Here is a 17,586-nt window from a genome sequence, read left to right as displayed (position 1 = left end):
CCATCCGACAGCAGAGCCCTGATGATGGGGCGGCCAGCCAAGGCCTGGATGGCAGGGGGTCCCACCAGTAATTGCCAGCCATACCCACAGCAAGGGTAGTGTGGACCCCAACCTGCAGATGGCCTTGGAGCAGCTCGCTGCAGATGATCGTGATGGATGACTGCAGCTGATCCTGAAATTCCGAGAGGCTGAAAGAGCTGAGAGACAGGCCCAAGCTGACCGAGAGGCTGCTGAGCGACAGGCCCAAGCTGACCGAGAGGCTGCTGAGCGAGAGGCTGAGGGTGCCGAGCGACAGGCCCAAGACAAGCGTCTTTACCAGCTGGAGCTAGCCCGGATTCAGAAGGAGCCATCCACCCTACAGATCCGTGAGTCCAACAGCACCAACAGCACCTACAGCTTTAAACCCCATCCTAAGCATTTTCCTGTGAGGATGGGAACTTGGACATATTTCTGCGAGGGTTTGAAAAAGCCTGCAGACAGTACCAGCTGCCCGAGGACCAGTGGGCCAGATATTTAACACCAGGGCTCAGAGGAAAAGCTCTGAAATTGTTTGCTTCACTCCCTTGAGCCCAAGAAGGAGACTATGAGGCCATCAAGCAGGCCCTGATAAAAAAGTACCAGCTGACTCCGGAGGTTTACCGGAAAAAGTTCAGAGTCCTCCAGCGTGGACCACATGACAGCTACGGCGACGTGGTAGATGGGCTCAGGACCAACTTTGAGCAGTGGGTCCAGGGACTGTCAGTCATCACCTTCAAGGACCTGAAGGATCTGATGGTGAAGGACCAGTTTCTTCATCTTTGCCCTGTGGAAGTAAGACAGTTTGTGCTGGACCAGGTGCCAAAGGAGGCCACCAAAGCAGCCCAGATCGCAGATACCTATGAGGCCAACCACACACCAGAGGTGGGGAAGTCAGCCGTCGCCAGCTGGAAAGGGGGTAAGCCGACAACTACCCCCAGTGTTCCAGCCAGCCGTCCCTCAGAGGGTTCTGCCCCATCTTCCAACACCCAGCCTGCATCTGACTCACGCCAGTGCTATAACTGTGACAAGACTGGTCACATCAGCCTCACCTGCCCGCAGAGGCAGAAGAAGAGCCCCACACCTAAGGCCCAGGGGCCTACTGCAGCAGTTCTTTTTGTGGGTGGGGTGGTTGGGGGGGTCTGTGACAACTTACAATCAGTCACCGTGGGTGATAAAGTCACTACGGGGCTCAAGGACACCGGAGCCGAACGTACCCTCATCCGGTCGTAGCTGTCCCATGATTGGCACGGCTCCAGAGGTATTGGGGGGTGATGGGGAGATGTGCCCCCAGCCTGTCATGCTGATGATAAAGGGTTGTTGTCCTCCGGGGAGACGGCCTACATAGCCGCCGTCACTCGTAGAATGAGTGCCCAGAACGCATGTGATGCGCTGCCTTCCGGGCCCTCATCACCTGGTGGGACAAGAGAACTGGCTTTGGACCCAGAGACGGTCCCAGATGGTTCCAGTGAGGTTGCGGCCTTAACGCAACTTCTGGCTACCTCCAGCCAGGAGTTCCAGGCGGCTCTGCGCACAGATGCCAGTCGAGATGTTAAGGGACCTCGCAGAGAAGTCCATCTCCGAATCCGATAAGGAGAGGGTATTCTGGGATCAGGGGAGGTTGTACCGGGAAATGGTCCCATGTAACCCCCAACAGGAGTGGATGAGGTAAAGACAGCTGGTCGTGCTCTATCAGTTTAGGTAGGAGTTGTTGCGGGTTGCCCATGAGATTCCAAAACATTTGTTTTTTTTTACTTGAAAAAGAAGCCGGTATGGCGTTGAAACGCATTGTTAATAAAAAGCCTTTTTCATCATCTCTGAAGAATTGATTCACTTCAGCAGCGCAGCCCACCTACGTGTTTATCCAATTGGATCCAATATCTCCTGGAGGACTTATCTTCCAGCCACGGGGCAGCAGCAGCTGTTTTTCTTCATGCCTTCATAGGAGTTGTGCTTGTCATAACTCCATCAGGTGAGTGTAACCAGCACTCTCTTAATCTCCCTCCATAGGGTATCATCCTATTGTGCGCTCTGTTCCCCACTTTTAGATCTACTTAGAAGGTCTAATGTGACCAGCAGCCAGGCTAGTCTGTATGTATTCCTCCAAGGCCTTTCTTTCAGGGATAGTCAGATTAAACAAGCGACTCTTGGGAAGAGTAGCTCCCGGAGCAAACTCAATGGCGCAATCATAATCCCTATGAGGAGGTAAAACTTGCGACTCCTCCTCCGAAAAAACCCTCCAAAAATCTTGAATAGGTACAGGTAATTCCCCTTTTTCCACAGCCGCAATGCGACCATTACAACATTTATCATAGCACTTCGGACTCCAAGACTTAATCACATTAATAGACCAGTCAAGTAAAGGATTGTGCAGTTTTAACCAAGGCAAACCTAGAACGACTGGAGAGGGTAAATTATCTAATACAACTCCAAAATTTCTTGGTGAACTCCAAGTGAGGGGAAATGCAGCAATCTTGTGAGTAATACATTTCAAGGGAGTGTTATCAATTGCAATCACAGAAATAGGTGATGACAAAGGTTTGGATTTCAAGTTAAGTTTTTCCAAAAACCCTTTATCAATCACATTAAGTGTTGAACCACAATCCACAAATACCTGAAATTCAATCAAATCTCCCTGCAAAGTACTACTCCCAAAAAGAAATACTCATGCAGAGCGTAAACAAGCAATACGGGCGTACCTGACTTTTTTTTTTGCTTTACTTAAACGGAGCTCACAATAATTAATCAAATGGTCAGCTTTACCACAATAAAGACACAATCCCTCAGTGAACCTCCGGTCTCTTTCCTGAGAGCGGAGTGACATCGCCCCAACTTCCATCGGTTCTCCGCCGTCTGAGCAGATTTTCTGAGGACTAGGAACTGACATTACAGGAGTCTTTACCTCATTGACCCTGGACCTCAGTCTCCTGTCCACACGAACAGCTAACTGTATGGCATCCTGCAGAGTCTCAGGTGCGGGAAATGCAATTAGCAGATCCTTAACCCTTTCACTCAGACCAGCAAGAAATAAACATTTCAGCGCAGGATCATTCCATTTGACTTCTGAAGCCCATCTCCTGAAGTGTGTGCAATAATTTTCAACATCACCTGACCCCAATTCAAACGCCTGAGTTCTGCCTCAGCAGATGAGATTCTATCAGGATCATCATATAATAGCCCCATGGCAGAAAAAAATTCTTTTACAGACCTTAAACATGGATCATTAGGTTGGAGAGAAAAGGCCCACCCCTGTGGTTCACTGCGCAACAATGACATAGTAAAACAAATGCGCTGTGATTCCTTCCCAGAGGACCTTGGTCTCAAACGAAAATATAACAAACAAGCATTTTTAAAGGAAAAAAAATCTTGCTGTTTACCATAAAAAACATCAGGCAGTCCTACCTTTGGTTCCACAAAATGCGCTCCAGAACAGCTACTCACATGTTGCTGTAGCTCGGCCACCTCCAGAGACAATCCCTGAAAGCGTTGAGCCGAATCCTGGAAACCATACTGATCCCTGAATTTCTTTCCTTTTAGTTTTTTGGGCTGGACTTACTGTTATGATCTGCAACAAGTACTAAGGAAAGATAGGGGAATGCTGTCCCTACAGTAAGACTAAGCTGAATCCCTACGATGTCGCGGGCTGACTGTTCCTAGTGAACAGACCCGCCTTAGTCCTCGGCTAGTCTGAACGAAGACCTATAGCATAAAGGGAGGGGTCCCTAAAAGAACTAAGCACTGGGACAAAAAATGGGACACCTCCTAAACAGAGAAGATGTTGCAGAACACAAAAAGACAAACTGACAAAAGGTACTAGAGGTCCCAGAAGGACCAAGGGAACTGACAGAGAAAGGCACCGAAGCACCTGGCTAGAGAAACAGTCAAACACTGAAGTTCAGCACAGCCAAAATGGTGGAGCCAGATTCCAGATGGCAGATGGTCACGTGACCGCAAAACACAAGATGGAAAAAAAAAACAAATAAGAGGGTTCTAACAAATGGTTTGTGTGAACGATTCAATGGTACCCTTAAGCAGATGCTTAAGATGCTGGTTAAGTCCCATGGGCGCGACTGGGAGCAGTACCTCCCACATCTGCTCTTTGCTTACAGAGAGGTACCACAGGCCTCAACGGGGTTCTCCCCCTTCGAGCTCCTGTATGGCAGATGAGTCTGGGGGCCCCTTAGTCTGGTAAGAGAATCCTGGGAAGGGGAACTGAACTCACCCGAAGTGTCCGTCCTAGAGTATGTCATGCGGCTCCATGACAAAATGTAGGCAATGACGCAGCTGGTGCATGAGCATATGGTGCAGGCCCAGGCCAGCCAGGAGCGCCCGGGAGTGGGCGTGCGAAGTGGGTCACAAAGTGTGGGTCCTAGTCCCAATGACCCAGAACAAGCTTCAGGTTGCCTGGGAAGGCCCATACCCCATATGCCAGCGCCTCAGTGATGTGAACGTGGTCAACATTGACCGAGCCAGGAAGAGGCAGAAGGTCTTCCACGTCAACATGATGAAAGCTCATCATGACAGGGAGGCTTGTGCCCTTCCTGTGTGTATTCAAGAGGGAGCCGAAGCACAAAACAACGATCTATAGCCAATTATATTGAAAAATGTGAAACAATCTTTATTAAACATATAGCCACAGAAGTCTGGAGAGACTATTGAATGCAAAAAATACATACACAAGCCTAAAAACCTGATTAAAAACAAGCAAGTATCACGCAAAGTACAGATTCCTCTATTGTCAAATCCCTATTGCATTAAGACATTGTATAGCAGAGAAGATATATATGTAGATATACAGGAAGAGCGATCTATATGTATCCAAGATGCCCCCATTCAGATAAACCTATATCCTACCCACACATCATATCTCATGGTAATCACTCATATTTACCTTGGTGGGGAGGGCGAAGCCTGCACAACCTGCACAATACGTGTATCCCCGACGCGCGTTTCGGCGCTATTGCCTTCCTCAAGGGGACTGCTCTGGTACGGCTTCTGATCCTTTTAAATATTGAATCGCGCGAGAAACTAACCAACCGGGCGACATTGACGCTCCGAACGGAAGTGGTGGATCACATGTGTGTGTTACTATATGAACGGGGATGCTACCCAGCAATGCACCGCGACTCACCGGAAGTGACGCAAGATGCGTCGTCGTAACTAAGACACCCGACTCCGGCGGCATCGCGGCAGAGAAAGGCCACCCAAGGATGTCAAAGGGAGTCAGGGGTATGAGGACGGCGGTGCCCCTGCGTACTGAGTCACAGATATATGTGGTATATAGATAATCAGTCCATGTGTACACCTGCTAGCGCATCACAGCCCCACAACCATAGAGGAAACCTCCAAGAGAACAAGAGGCATATCACTCATTTGTCCTTAAAGAAGATAAAAACAGATATAGATTCCATCCACTGTGCATAAATATATTCATAAGTCCATAATGTATCCATAATGTATGATCTAATAATATCGGCGACAGATATATATATACCTACAAATATATAGGGCATACATCATTCTCATTGCCAACATGGCATTCACACTTATCCTTTGCACATATATAAATATATACATATATCCCCATCATAACCAAATACATGCAAATGATTATGAGCCATCTTACATAATGTTGGTCTAAGTACATATTGAAACTTAAATAGAATATATCGCTGAATTAGGACAGAATTTTTATATTTGGATCACTGTAACAATATATGCGACAATAAATTGCAACCAAAGAAGTACCTGGAAACTACCCACATAGGACAATACTAACCAGTGATGCCTCCCCGGATATGTTGGCACAGTAGGTGGATATATCATAATTTATATAGAAAAAAAATATCATACAGCCAGAGATTAATACAGAACTATAAATGTAATCCCTCATGTATATAATCATATTATTCAAGATTCGTATCTTCTCAAAAGGAAGTCCCTTAGTATATTCTTTGGTTAGGATTCTCATTCTTTGTTTCAAAGACGATGTTGAGCCGTAGATTCATAAATGACCATACATTCGACCAGAGCAGAGAAACATATTAAACCTGCTAAAAAAATTAAAATTAATATCACACCATAACAACCAATAAAAATTATTGTATGCATAAATTGCCTAGGTGCAATGATGTACCAACTGGACTAAGTTACAGAAACGGGGCAAAACTATTGCTCTCATTAAGACCATCGGGGTATAATGTTTTTAGGGTCCAAATCCACCTCGTCTCACTACGGGCAAGTCTCTTAGACACCGGGCCACCCCGTATTCCTGCGACTATCATATCTATCCCCCTTACCTCTAATAGTTTGGCATTACAGTCATGATGGGATTTAAAGTGCCTTGGTATAGTTTTGAGCATGGACATATCGTTTTGTTCCGCAGCCGCCAATATCCCCAATACGTGTTCTCTAATGCGTGTTTTTAGACAACGTGTGGTCATCCCAACGTAAATAAGACCACACGGGCATGTGGCATAATATATCACATTGCGTGACGTACATGTGATGTATTTTTTAATCTCAAAAGAACGCTTGCCTGTAGAATCAAAAAATGTGGTACTTCTAATTACGTTGGGACAAGCAACACATCGGCCACATGGTGTGCAACCTTGACGAATTGCTGCCTTGTCCATAAATGTATGTATTACATCTCCCTCATAATGACTATGGACTAAATGGTCGCGGAGATTTTTAGCACGCCGAAATGTAATTGTAGGTTCCACGGAAACATATTTAGCTAATACCGGATCCGCTCTCAGGACCGGCCATGCTTTAGCAAGAGCATTTCTAACTGCTGGTATCTGTGTATGGAATGTTGTAATAAACCTCACCATATCATTTTGTTGTTTATCATGGGATTTATATAGTAAATCCTGTCTGGAGGAATATTTAGCTCGATTATAAGCTCTTTTCACCATTCTATGACTGTATCCACGTTCATAGAGGCGTTCCCTCAACTCCAATGATTGTATCTCAAAATCTTGTTCAGTGGAACAGACTCTGCGAAGCCGCAGAAACTGCCCCACCGGAACAGATTGTATCATATGTGACGGGTGAGCGGATGAAGCATGGAGAAGAGTATTGGTCGATGTCAATTTCCTAAAGATATTAGTTTGGACGGCATTGTCATTGTCTCTTGTCAAACATACATCTAGGAATTCAATTTTATCCGAATCACATACATATGTGATACGTATATTTAACATATTTGTGTTGAGGTCTTGCATAAATGTATCAAGATGGATACGTGATCCCTGCCAGATCAAAAAGATGTCATCGATGTACCGCGTCCAAGAGAGGACACGGCCCATCGACGACTCCTGATCAGGCATATCCAACATATCCGGGGAGGCATCACTGGTTAGTATTGTCCTATGTGGGTAGTTTCCAGGTACTTCTTTGGTTGCAATTTATTGTCGCATATATTGTTACAGTGATCCAAATATAAAAATTCTGTCCTAATTCAGCGATATATTCTATTTAAGTTTCAATATGTACTTAGACCAACATTATGTAAGATGGCTCATAATCATTTGCATGTATTTGGTTATGATGGGGATATATGCATATATTTATATATGTGCAAAGGATAAGTGTGAACGCCATGTTGGCAATGAGAATGATGTATGACCTATATATTTATAGGTATATATATATCTGTCGCCGATATTATTAGATCATACATTATGGATACATTATGGACTTATGAATATATTTATGCACAGTGGATGGAATCTATATCTGTTTTTATCTTCTTTAAGGACAAATGAGTGATATGCCTCTTGTTCTCTTGGAGGTTTCCTCTATGGTTGTGGGGCTGTGATGCGCTAGCAGGTGTACACATGGACTGATTATCTATATACCACATATATCTGTGACTCAGTACGCAGGGGCACCGCCGTCCTCATACCCCTGACTCCCTTCGACATCCTTGGGTGGCCTTTCTCTGCCGCGATGCCGCCGGAGTCGGGTGTCTTAGTTACGGCGACGCATCTTGCGTCACTTCCGGTGAGTCGCGGTGCATTGCTGGGTAGCATCCCCGTTCACATAGTAACACACACATGTGATCCACCACTTCCGTTCGGAGCGTCAATGTCGCCCGGTTGGTTAGTTTCTCGCGCGATTCAATATTTAAAAGGATCAGCAGCCGTACCAGAGCAGTCCCTTTGAGGAAGGCAATAGCGCCGAAACGCGCGTCGGGGATACACGTATTGTGCAGGTTGTGCAGGCTTCGCCCTCCCCACCAAGGTAAATATGAGTGATTACCATGAGATATGATGTGAGGGTAGGATATAGGTTTATCTGAATAGGGGGAATCTTGGATACATATAGATCGCTCTTCCTGTATATCTACATATATATCTTCTCTGCTATACAATGTCTTTATGCAATAGGGATTTGACAATAGAGGAATCTGTACTTTGCGTGATACTTGCTTGTTTTTAATCAGGTTTTTAGGCTTGTGTATGGATTTTTTGCATTCAATAGTCTCTCCAGACTTCTGTGGCAATATGTTTAATAAAGATTGTTTCACATTTTTCAATATAATTGGCTATAGATCGTTGTTGTGTGCTTCGGCTCCCTCTTGAATATAGTCTATTTGACGATTAGCCTCTTTATATATATCCAATGAGTAAGCTGCAATATGGATAGTATGTTTATATTTTATTCTATAACCTTGGTAGTATGCAACTTGATACTCTATCCTAATTATCCCGTTTGTTTCCTTCCTGTGTGTAGCATCCTCGAAGAAGGCATGACAGAAGTCTTGGTGGACTTGCTTCCCGACGCCTCGGACGGAGGGTCTATTGAGGATGCGGAATTCAACCCGCAGCTATCCACGGACCAGAAGTCCCAGCTGTGGTAGGTGTCCCGGCCTTACCTGGCCCTATTCACGGGTGTACCAGGGAGGACCCAGCTAGCTGTCCACCAGGTGGACACAGGGAGTCACCCCCCCAGTCCGTCATTCTGCTTACCATGTCGCTCTAGAGGTGCAGAAAGACATAAAGGCGGAGATATATGAGGTGTTGTTCCTGGGTGAGATCCAGAGGTCAAAAAGTGCATGGAACTCGCCTGTAGTCCTGGTCCCGAAAAAGGACCGGACCACCTGGTTCTGCATGGACTACAGGAGGTATAGATTCTATAAGCAAAGGATCACGTTCGATAACGGTCAAATCAATGTGGAGCGCCCTCCCTCCAGCTATACTGAATCGTCTCTGTGATCTTTATAGTAAGTTCTTCTTTAATCCTATTTTATTTGTGAAACTGTATATTACGTACTGTAACATCTCCTTTTGTAAAGCCTTTTGTATATTTTTCATAAACAATGCCTCCATTTTTTATTAAATTTTAAATTTAATAGTTCTGTTTCTTTTGCTCTGTAATCGTTCCCTCCCCTGAAGCCATATATACGCTACCAGAAAGCAGGCACCTGACCAGGCCTGTATTATATTTCAAACTGGGTCGGTGGTGGCTGCGTATAATATTATTTGGGCTATCGTGAAGCTAGCAGTGATCGTACGGGGACATATACACATATTCCATGCATTGGGATTCGGAGGTGTATACGCCATATGCTCACTGAGCGCTTGCCGATACCTGTGTTGTCAGTAATTGGGATCGTGTATGCACGAATCCCTGCTCAATCCTGACAAGCGTATTATAAATTCTGTAACTACATACACTACGATATTCAAAATAAATCCTATTATGGTCTATGAATGCCATAGAAGGGGTCTTTTCATAAAAAAAAATCTATATTCTAAAAAACATACAATTGAAAAGAATCTGTCAACAAGATCAACCCCCCAACCACATGTATGTGCCATGCAGGTCTTTGAAATGTACATCTATGAACACTTTTGTATCTTCTCTCTGTTGCTGCATTCTCCAGTTGTTTTCCTGCCAGCAGAAGCCTTAATAATTTGTTTGATAGCTCACTATCTGATTTCCTTTCCTGTTTCAAAATTTCACACAGACAGTGAGCTATAAATCAAGTCAAAGAGGCTGATGCTAGGTGGGGACACAATCTTGAGAGGCAGTGGCTCCTTCAGTGCTCTGTCACACCCAGAGCACTTAATACCTAATTTGCATATGAATTAAAATGCTTATTACTCAAGAATGTAGCAACATAATGAAGATATGAAGCTGTCAATGGATTTACATTTCAAAGACCTGCATGCCCATATATGTAGTTGTGTTGGCTGATGTTACTGACAAATTTCCTTTAATCCAGTGCCTCAAATAATCTATAATATAATCAGGGATGTGTCTGTCTGTTCGAAGCCTCTATAGACTGCGCCTGCGCAGTCTGGCCCCAGACAGAAGAATGCATCCAGCCGTTACAGGTGACAGGTAAGAGGAGTGTGGCGCCGGAGATCGCGGACTACTTAGGCACTGAACACATGCCGCAATCTCGGGCACCATAAGAACATACCTGACCAGGAGGAGTGTTGTCGGGCGACTTTGTTCGGGCCAGGGAAGGAGAGCGGCATCGGAATCAGCGCATACCGCGCTATCCAGCACCATTTTAGTGAAGACACATTTGCAGTGTGTCTTCAACAAAATGGCGCCGGACAGCGCAGTATGCGCATGCGCGTACTCTGGCGCCATTTTGTTGAATACACTCTGAAAATGTGTCTTACTGTTCACTAAAATGGTGCCGGATATCGCGCTATGAAAGCGCTGATTCTGGAGCCATTTTAGTAAAATAACACAGGCGACGTGCTGCAGGGGAGCGATGGAAAGGTGAGTAGAAGTGTTTTTTTTTATTTAATTGATGGGGGAGCACAAAACACGATGGGGGAGCACATAACTGGTTGGGGGAGCACAAAACAAGATGGGGCGCACAAAACAGGATGGGGGTGCACAAAACAGGTTGGGGGAGCGCAAAACAGGTTGGGGGAGCACAGAACAGGTTGGGGTGCACTTAACAGAATGGAGGAACAGGATCGGGGAGCACATAACAGGATGGGGAGCACAAAACAGGATGGGGGAGCACAAAACAGGATGGGGGAGCAGGATAGGGCTGCACTTAACAGGATGGGGGAACAGGATGGGGGAGCACATAACAGGATGGGGGAACAGGATGGGGGAGCACATAACAGGATGGGGGTGAAGGATGGGGGAGCACATAACAGGATGGGGAGGCACATAACAGGATGGGGGCGCAGGATGGGGGAGCACATAACAAGATGGGGGAGCACATAACAGGATGGGAGAACAGGATGGGGGAGCACATAACAGGATGGGGGAGCACATAACAGGATGGGGAGGCACATAACAGGATGGGGGCGCAGGATGGGGGAGCACAAAACAGGATGGGGAAGCACATAACAGGATGGGGAACCAGGATGGGGGCGCACAAAACAGGATGGGGGCGCACAAAACAGGATGGGAGCGCACAAAACAGGATGGGGGCACACAAAACAGGATGGGGGAGCAAGATGGGGGAGCACAAAACAGGATGGGTCAGCACATAACAGGATGGGGGAGCACGTAACAGGATGGGGGCGCAGGATGGGGGAGCACATAACAAGATGGGGGAGCACATAACAGGATGGGAGAACAGGATGGGGGAGCACATAACAGGATGGGGGTGAAGGATGGGGGAGCACATAACAGGATGGGGAGGCACATAACAGGATGGGGGTGCAGGATGGGGGAGCACATAACAAGATGGGGGAGCACATAACAGGATGGGAGAACAGGATGGGGGAGCACATAACAGGATGGGGGTGAAGGATGGGGGAGCACATAACAGGATGGGGAGGCACATAACAGGATGGGGGCGCAGGATGGGGGAGCACATAACAAGATGGGGGAGCACATAACAGGATGGGAGAACAGGATGGGGGAGCACATAACAGGATGGGGGAGCACATAACAGGATGGGGAGGCACATAACAGGATGGGGGCGCAGGATGGGGGAGCACAAAACAGGATGGGGAAGCACATAACAGGATGGGGAACCAGGATGGGGGCGCACAAAACAGGATGGGGGCGCACAAAACAGGATGGGAGCGCACAAAACAGGATGGGGGCGCACAAAACAGGATGGGGGAGCAAGATGGGGGAGCACAAAACAGGATGCGTCAGCACATAACAGGATGGGGGAGCACGTAACAGGATGGGGGGGCACATAACAGGATGAGGGAGCACATAACAGAATGGGGAGAGCATGCACTGTGCGCTGCAGGGATTCGCCGGTTTCAGACCTGGGGCCAGAGGTTATGTATGTGTTATACATACTCGAGGCCAGAGTCTGTCTAGTGGTTGTGGCCTTGCTCCATACAGTTGTACAGAGCGGGGCTGAACCCCATCTAGAGACATTGCCGACCAGTGGGTGCGGCCAATTTGAGGGTGCACCATACATGCCCGCTGGCAGGGAGTATTTACATACCCTTCTGTCCCGGCTCAGAAACCGGTGAATCTCCGCAGTGCACAATGCGCGCACTGGAGGGATTAATAAGTCTGCAGTCACAAAGAGTGACTGCAGACTTATCGATTTGGACTGGACAACTCCTATAAGAATAACTTCAATAATTTATTTTTTTCTACATTTGTAAAAATTCTTGGAAAGTGGACAGAACAGAGCATGAAAAATGAGAGGAGGGCTGCCAAGACATACATATCTTGTAATAGCCCTGAACAGGAGCAATACAGATAAGGGGGTCAGTCAACAAAGTCAGAAGAAAAACTATGTGCCAACCCTTGCCTGCTGTAATGGCAACCATATTGGTTGTCCACGAGGTTTCAAAAAAATAGATATAGCAGCTGAAATCAATTTTGAAGAGCTCAACAAAAGATGATTCTTTTTCTTTTGGGAAAATTGCCCAGCATTAAAATTCATGAAAGTATACAATAAAAAAAATTACATAAATTGATTACTGAACTGTAAAATTACATTTCATTCTAACTCTATCTAATTTCCAAGACATTAGGTAAAAGTTCACAGGATATATTGGACGGCAGCGATAAACGAGTGAAGGTCTCTACTTTTATGGTCATCTAGTGAAATTGAGAACAAATGTTTATAAACCAAAGTGACTTTTGCTTTGCCCTATGATGACATGTTTTCAGCATGTACTATAGCCTTTCACTTTTCACTTAATGTTTTGACCTCTGCTATTATTACAGTTACAAGTTCCTGCCAAATGGTTCTTTAATTCCAGTTTAAACAAAATCAAGGCTCCGCAGCTTTTATTTAGGGATTCTTCAGTATTCAATGGCCTGATTAGCATTTCTGCTCTTCTTTTTAAACTTATAGGCAAAATTTGTATTTCACCTGTAAAGGTTTTCAATAAAAAACACATGAAAAGCAAATTGTATGCAAACCAAGGCATCCCAAATGCCTCCTAACTCTTGAAACAATACATAAAAGAAATATTATTCTTTTTTTTTCAGTACATATATAGCAGTTATTTTGCTTTAGATGCTCTTAACAGCATTTAGACACGTTAAAGCAGCCACCCGGACTGCAGAAAACAATAGTCAGGAGATGATTATTCACTTCTGTAGGAGAGTTTTCCATACCTGCTTTAAGACCTGTGCAGAGGTCATTGGGCAGGAAGGGGGAGGAGGTGAACTATGACCATCAGTTATTGTGAATGATGAATTCTGTGTTATACATATGCAAACGTTAACGTGGGTAGTAATCCTGTCTGTGGCGATAATGAGATGTCTGCTGACAAGTGATCTCTACAGAAACAGGAAGTATCAGTCAGTTCTGAGGCTCAGTAGCCAGAGTGAAAGCTGCATGATTTCATGATTTTTAACTCTATATAGTGATCAGCAAAACTACTGTGTAACAAAAAATATAGCGAATATGAAAATTTGATTTAAAAAATTGGTTATTTTTGGATGGCACATTCCCTTTTCTAAATCAAATTTCTGGCTTGATTTCTTATGCTAAGTCGTGCGACAAGGCACTTTTAAAGGGTTCTTCAAGAGTGTAATAAAAAGGCCCCCATTATGTAATTCAAACAGCAGCCCTTCCTGGTCATGTGTAAAGGGGCTGCAGGCTGAAAAAAACACAGCTTCTGAGACCTGTGTCTCAACTGTCAGAGCAGCTGTATCACTATGCACATATACAGATGAGGTGCCAGAGAAGGGCAGTGACAGGAGAATAAATCTTGCTGCACATGAGGGATTGAGGCTGGAGAGAAAATCTTTTCTACTCACACATTCGAAGAGAAGATTTATTTCTTCGGATGTCCCAGCCCTACTCCTTGGCTTACTGAGGTACATGTATTTACGATACAGTTCCTCTGTCAGTTGAGACACTGTTCTCAGGAGTTCTGTTTCTTCAGACTACAGCCAGTCCTAACATGTGATTAGGATGAGCTGCAATTTAAATTAGATGATGGGGGGCATTCTATTACATACTTGGACAATCCCTTTGAAGGTTTCTTATTGACTTCTAGGATTGGTACTCCCAATAGGTGTCACTACAGTTACTGTCCTCCTCCTCTCTGAAGAGGCTATTCACATGGAACAATGAGGTGGAATAAGATTCTACAGGTGAACAACTGGCTACGTCGATGGTGCCGTCAACAAGGATTTGGATTTCTGGATCACGGAATGAATTACCTATACGATGGACTACTTGATAGAGATGGGGTGCACCTTACGAAGACTGGAAAACATGTATTTGGAAGTCGCCTTGCTACACTCATCAGGAGAGCTTTAAACTAGAACAATGTGGGAAGGGAAGCAAAAGGCCAGAAAAAGCCATACAGCTGACAAATACTATTGAGATCTCTGCTGCTGGAAGTGGAAAGGAAGAACAAAGACAAAACAATTTAAATAATAAAAATATGGGAGGAAGAGAAACCAATCACAAACTAAAATGTTTTTATACAAATGCACAAAGCATGGGCAACAAACAAGGAGAATTGGAACTACTAATGCAGGAAAAGGAATATGATGTCATTGGAATCACTGAAACTTGGTGGGACGATACACATGATTGGAATAAAAGGCTAAAAGGATACAACTTATTTGCAAGAAACAGACTTGATAAACGAGGAGGAGGTGTTGCATTGTATGTTAGAAAAGCGTATATCTGCACAGAGAATGAAGCTTCAGAGACTGGGAGTTCTGTGGAAACTGTTTGGGTAAGAATACAAGGAGAGAACAACGGAAAGGACACCATTGTAGGCATTTACTACAGGCCACCTGGGCAAGCTGAAGATATGGATGAACTCTTTATGTATCAAATGACCAAGTTCTCCAAAAAATATGACGTAGTGGTCATGGAAGATTTCAACTATCCAGACATTTGTTGGGAATCTCTCTCAAGTAAAACTAACAGGTCAAGCAAATTCTTATCCTCTCTTGCTGACAACTTTATCTTCCAAAAGGTAGGGGAGAAAACAAGGGGATCTGCTACTTTGGATCTAATCCTTATAAACAGGGAGGAAATGGTTGAGGAGGTAAAGGTGACTGGGAACCTAGGAGGCAGCGATCATGCTATTATAGAATTTTGGATAACTAGAGGAGAAAGACATGTGAAGACTCAAACTTCAAGGTTAGATTTTAGAAAGGCAGATTTTAAGAGACTCAGAAAGAGAATAGGAGGGATCCAATGGCTGGATGTCCTTAAGGACAAAAATGTCCAGGAAGGATGGGAAATTTTTAAAAATGAGATTCTCAAAGCACAATCGTTAACAATCCCGAAAAGTAGGAAGAATGGGAAGCATTTAAGGAAACCAGGATGGATGAACACAGAACTTAAACACATGCTAAAAAGAAAGAAAGAAATGTTTATTAAATGGAAAGAGGGAGGCATATCTAAAGAAGATTATAATGCAGTCTGCAGATCCTGCAGGGCACGTATCAGGTTAGCTAAAGCTGACAATGAATTAAGGCTTGCAAGAGATGTCAAAAGCAATAAAAAAGGATTTTGGGGGTATGTCAAAAGTAAAAGAAAAGTCAAAGATGCTATAGGATTTTTACAGGATGAAAATGGAGAAATGGTAAGAGAGGATGTTGAGAAGGCCGAACTTTTTAATTCCTATTTTGCATCTGTTTTCTCTCAGAAAGAAAATGTAACATCAACTGATCTTCACTGTCCTTTTAAAGGAATAGAGGAATCCAAGTTATCTGTAAACAGAAAGATTGTGAGGGAATATTTAGCTAACATAAATGAGTTCAAGTCTCCAGGTCCAGATGAATTACACCCCAGAGTACTGAAGGAGATCGTAGAAGAAATTTTAGAACCACTCTCCATAATCTTTGAAAATTCTTGGAGAACAGGAGAAGTCCCAGAAGACTGGAGAAGAGCAAATGTTGTTCCTATCTTCAAAAAGGGCAAGAAGGTGGACCCAGGGAACTATAGGCCGGTGAGTCTGACTTCTATACCAGGAAAGATCTTTGAACAAATTATTAAACAACATGTATGTAAGTACATGGATAAGAATGAAGTGATTAACCAGAGTCAGCATGGGTTTGTAACTAACAAGTCATGTCAGACTAACTTAATTTCCTTCTATGACAGAATCACTGACTGGGTGGATCAGGGAAATGCTGTAGATATAGTATATCTTGACTTCAGCAAAGCATTTGACAAAGTATCTCACACCATCCTTATTGAAAAAATGACCAAGTATGCAATGGACCAGGCAACTGTTAGGTGGATTCATAACTGGCTTAGTGATCGGACTCAAAGGGTGGTTGTGAATGGCTTCACATCCAGCTGGATGAATGTCTCAAGTGGGGTACCACAGGGCTCCGTCCTGGGACCTGTATTGTTCAACATCTTTATTAATGATTTAGATGAAGGAATTGAGGGTAAACTGATTAAATTTGCTGATGACACAAAGCTAGGAGGGATAGCTAATACTAGAGAAGAGAGAGAGAGGATTCAAAAAGACCTAAATAAACTGGAGCAGTGGGCAGCAACCAACAGAATGGTTTTTAACAGGGAAAAATGCAAAGTACTACATCTGGGCAATAAAAATGAAAAAAGCATATACAGAATGGGAGGAATAGAGCTAAGCAACAGTACATGTGAAAAAGACTTAGGTATACTAATAGATCATAGACTGAACATGAGTCAACAGTGTGATGCAGCAGCAAAAAAGGCAAATACAATTCTGGGATGTATTAACAGAAGCATACAGTCTAGATCACGTGAAGTCATTATCGGTCTTTACTCCTCTTTGGTCAGACCTCATCTGGAATACTGTGTACAGTTTTGGACACCACATTTTAAAAAAGACATAGACAAACTGGAGCAATTTCAGAGAAGAGCGACCAGAATGGTGACTGGTCTGCAAACCATGTCCTATGAGGAACGGTTGCAGGATTTGGGAATGTTTAGCTTGCAAAAAAGAAGACTGAGAGGAGACTTAATAGCTGTCTACAAATATGTCAAGGGCTGTCACATTGTAGAAGGATCATCTTTATTCTCATTTGCACAAGGAAAGACTAGAAGCAATGGGATGAAACTAAATGGGAGGAGACACAGATTAGATATTAGAAAAAACTTTTTGACAGTTAGGGTGATTAATGAGTGGAACAGGCTGCCACGAGAGGTGGTGAGTTCCCCTTCAATGGACGTCTTCA

At 44.3% G+C, this 17,586-nt stretch overlaps 1 protein-coding gene across 2 annotated transcripts in view; it reads right to left on the bottom strand.

Annotated features, from left to right (window-relative positions):
• The window catches only part of CORIN (corin, serine peptidase), a 506,461-nt gene that overhangs the window by 160,213 nt on the left and 328,662 nt on the right, over nt 1–17,586 (bottom strand). The window lies entirely within an intron of this gene.

This window comes from Phyllobates terribilis, unplaced genomic scaffold (assembly GCF_046119375.1).
Source record: "Phyllobates terribilis strain yellow unplaced genomic scaffold, ASM4611937v1 Scaffold_1__5_contigs__length_1240528914, whole genome shotgun sequence".
Classification (NCBI taxonomy): Eukaryota; Metazoa; Chordata; class Amphibia; order Anura; family Dendrobatidae; genus Phyllobates; species Phyllobates terribilis.
This window is presented reverse-complemented; position numbering and strand designations above follow the sequence as displayed.